Raw genomic sequence first — 4,508 nt, 5'->3', positions numbered from 1 at the left:
AATTACGTTCCTTGATTGACGTGAAATAGTATCCTTCTGGCTATTCAACTCAACCTTAATTTGAATTTGATAAGATTTCTTTTAGAGACATTGTTAGATTAATGTAAATTTCTGAGGCAAGATGAGCCCACAGCTGGCTTAACTTTGATGAGGTGTTAATATCTAATATCAACAGCAGATAAAACTCTTATTAGCCCCAGTGGTCTTGTTAGAGTGGGAACTTATTACATAGTGGAGATGAGATGAAAGCAGATGAAGTAATAAGACTGCCAAAGGCTTTGTTGCATGTCCTTAAGCTTTCTGATGGGGTCAACTTAATTTAGTGACTTAAATGCTGAAGGCTTACGAATGCAGACAAGCCCACATTGTTTGAGAGATCTAATTCAGACTCTCATATTTCATAGACTGCAACATCTGGGGGATTACAGTGTCTCAAGCCAGAGGCAGTTTGATAATCGGTTGTCATTTTTAGAGTTTTATGCCCTTCCCAGGCTTGGCAGTTTTCTAAAGGTCTTTGGTTCAATCAAATATTTGTGAGATTAGCTGGCTGCAGTTTCTTTTGACAAACTATTTCCATGTGGGTTGTGTTTCAGTGTTTGCCTTCGAGCTTGTAAGGCAAAAGCACTCATCATTTTGAACTTTAAAGTTAGTTTTAGAGAAAATAAAAACTCATATTTATTCAATAACTTCCTAAAATTGTGATTGTTTTAAATATTAATTCGTCCATCTTTTCAGCTTTTAATTGGAAAATTAGAATCTGTGAGTCAAACGGTGCCATTATCTCTGATGATGAATTGAAACGATTCAGAACCGCATAGTCAACAGCAAACTGAAAATCTTAGCAATTATCTTGTGAACCCACTTTTAGTATATGGTGTTCACACTGAATTGTCGCTACCCAATATCACACCATGTACTCACAGATGGAAGGGGCTTGTTGCAAAATGTCAAAGCGGTGCAAATTTTGCAAATATGCTCCAAGTGTTCCATCTACAACTCTATTCTGATATATGAAGACTTGGCGTTGTATAATTCAGGAAGAGGACAAACCATGATTATTATTTTTCCTCGTGATCAATTTTCAAACTGTTGGCGGTTTCATGAACTGAAAAGGTTGAAACCCATAAGACACTATCAAATCTGAGTCCTTAATTGGTCAAAGTTTAACTGGCTTAACCTTTAATGCTTGTTCATTAAAGACGTTTGTACACATAGAGACTGAAAACAGACTTAAAAACTCGCATAGCAACATGCAAAGACAACTTTTCAAATCTGGAAGCCCGAAATGCACATTTGCATTTATTTAAATAGGCTTTTCAATGGAAATGGTCACTTGAACGTACATTGCTGATATGGCATCAAAAATCTGACTCTTGCAGACTCGTCTTTTCAGTATTCTTGTGAATTGTGGACTATCAACAATAAAAATGTCCTAAGATGAATTGAGGCACATGAAACGGGATGCTACAGAATAATCCTGAACATCTCATACAAAGACCACACCAGTGAGGACATACGTAACGGAGTATCCACATCAGTGCATGCTAATCATCGTAAATAAAAGAAAAATGAGCTGGTATGGACATCTTGGAAGGCAGAAGAAGAGATGAGAAGACTAAACTAAAGAATGGACAGGATGGTCTTTCATGGTTCGCAGAGAGAAGCCTATGACCATTACCGATGGCAGGACATTGTCAGGAAATTGTCAATGGTGCTTCTAACCCACTCAAGGTTAAGAAACCGATGCAATATGAAACAATCATTTCTCTTTCTTGGTGGGGAGGTAGTGTGCAGAGGAAGAGCACCTCAGATGGGAAGATTACAGGTTCTATTCCCACACTGCCCACTTATGTGTCGAAGTGTCCTTGGGTAAGAACCCTACAATGCTCCTGGTGGTTATAGGTTGGCACCAACTTATGTGTGTGATGAAACTGTGACTGTAAAGCGCTTTGGCCCTTAGGTAGTAGAGTGTTATACAAGTATCCACCATATACGGTATTAGTGCTATATCTGGGTAATAGTAACTGTACTTCAACTTCACCCATACTATTATTTTGACTTTCTACTTTTGTGCAAATGCAGCTCTAAACATAGTTGACTTCCCTCATGTACAGTAAGGTTCTGCATATATGGACACCTCCAAAAAGCACAAACTAAGCACACTGCCTGAACGCCAGCAATCAATGCTTTGGACCAAGAGAAATGAGCTTTTGACTCAGTGACTAAGGGACAACATCAATAAGAAAATGTTCGCTCTAAACAAGTCGGAAAACACCTTCAGTTCCTGCCCTGTGTCCCATTGATTTCTATTCAGCTCAACACAGATTTTGCAGCATTTAAGCATTTAATTCCCTCTCAAGCAGTCATTACACAGTGGAGCATTTAATTAAGCAATCACAGCGGAGCAATCGGAATGATTCACTGCATAAATGTGGGCCAAGCTTATGGAATGACAGAGCAGGCACAGAAAAAAAGGATCAGTCGCTTATGGAGGAAGAGAAAAGATGCAAAAACAACAACAAAAATAAGCATGTAAACAATAAATAGTCATTACTTAATTAATAAGCAGATCTTGAAGAATAAAAGCATTGAAGGATCATTTAATATGTTATCCGTTCAAAGTTCAATGTTAATGTTTAAATAACTAAAATGGAAATTGTAACACTTCTGAAATAAAAAAAATAAATAAATAATGTGACGTAAATTTTAATTGTTGAGGAAAAAAAGGAATATAAGAACGGAAAAAAAAACTTTAATGGACAAGCAAAAGCAAACCACACTGAAAAAAATCTAACTTTGGATCAATTAAAAAAAATACATTTAAAAATTGTTGTTTTATCAAATTACATTTTCTATGGATGACATAACCCTCAATTGCTGTCATATACAGTCAATAGTCAAAACAACATTTGTTGATTTGTTTTTTCTTTTACTACTTTTTTGTATCAAAAACCTCTTTTTTGTCTTTATGTTGGTTATATTTTTGAAAAAAGAAAGTCCTAAGCTCTACCTTTTATGCACAAGTCCACATTTCCTTACTGAAAAAAACTGGTTTTGTAACGGCATCATTAGCATTTCAAGAACCACAGTTTCCAAAACTTGAACTCTGACATTTGAAACTCACACTACATGTGTTAATCAAAGTCAAAACTTAATCCGGGCCTGATAAGATGCTCTTTCTAACAAGCCCGTCTTTAGCGGGGGGCTCGATCAGGTGAAATGAAGAGGAACTGATTGCTTGCTGTGATTGTGCTGATTACATTTTAAATTTAAAAACTTTCCCCATAGTGCACGGTTCCGAACAGCTTCACAGATAATGACAGGGGAAGCTTGGCGCGCACACAGATCCTCAACCCATGGAAACCAGCGGAATATGGCATATTTTTTTGAAAAATTTAATTGTCGGGAAAGGATGGAATAAGGTGCTTGATGAACTTCTTGTTAACTTTGTTCTGCTTGTAGTTCAACTCTATTTTTTAGTAGATATTCCAATCATCTTTTGATCCATTTTAAATGTTTTCCCGTTGGTCGTATCTGGTCTTTATTGAAGAAAGTTGCTCATTTGTAGGTCATGCCTTAGATAAAAGCTCCATAGTTGAACTGAAGACATTGAGGGAATAATATAATATTCCAAACAGCATTTTCTCAGTTTACATTCCAATTCAGCTTTCAGTAGAAGATCGTCTGACAGGAGAAAGAAACTCATAAGAAAAGATCACAAGGGGGCCAGGACTAATCTGTGCCATCAAACCAGTGTGAACCCCATTTCAGTCGTAGACAGGTCAGACTCACAATTCATTTGTAATAAACCACACAGCATTTTCTCAAGTTTTGTATCCTGGTGTGTTTAATATCACGCTAAAGGTATCAATTCAAATCCCAGTAATTCTTTGATTTTTTTTTTTTATCTCAAAATTGGTTTTATACCACATAAAATAGAGCTGACAGGAAACTGTCTCCCATTAAATGTGTGTACCACAGTTAGCTGAAAGAGGACTATTTTATTAATATTATGCGGAACAAGCAAATTCTATAGGAAACATTATCAGCAGCTTATTTCAGCAGTTTTGGATTAAAATTTTAAACAAATAAATTATCTGTAGTGCTTGAAACTGTGGATTTTTCTCAAGATTTGTTGGCAGAAAATAATGCAAAACGAATTATGACTAAAAAGGACATCAGTATATCCTTTACTAATGAAAACGTGCATCATCTTAATTTACGTAACTTATGTAGAAGTTTTTTATTAATAATTTTTATGATGAAGAAAAATGTTTTTAATTGCAGTGATTTACTTATCTAAAGCAAGTTGAATTTTGACTCACCTTAAAAAAATGATTATAATGTTGTCTTGTTTAATGTTTGTATTCTGAACTATTGAAATTACTACTAAAACGCAACTTCAAAAAAGAAAAAAAAGAAAGAAAAAGAAGATGCAGCAAATTAAATGTTTCAGAAAACTTTCTGGAAATCACTTGCTATCCGAAACATTTCCTTTGCATTTTGTT

The 4,508-nt window shown here is 35.4% G+C and overlaps 1 protein-coding gene across 43 annotated transcripts in view; it reads right to left on the bottom strand.

Moving 5' to 3' along the window:
* Nucleotides 1–4,508, bottom strand: part of LOC112155773 (protein tyrosine phosphatase receptor type D) — a 454,394-nt gene that overhangs the window by 229,575 nt on the left and 220,311 nt on the right. The gene's annotated exons all lie outside the window — the stretch shown is intronic.

This window comes from Oryzias melastigma, linkage group LG18, assembly GCF_002922805.2.
Source record: "Oryzias melastigma strain HK-1 linkage group LG18, ASM292280v2, whole genome shotgun sequence".
In the NCBI taxonomy this organism is placed as follows: Eukaryota; Metazoa; Chordata; class Actinopteri; order Beloniformes; family Adrianichthyidae; genus Oryzias; species Oryzias melastigma.
This window is presented reverse-complemented; position numbering and strand designations above follow the sequence as displayed.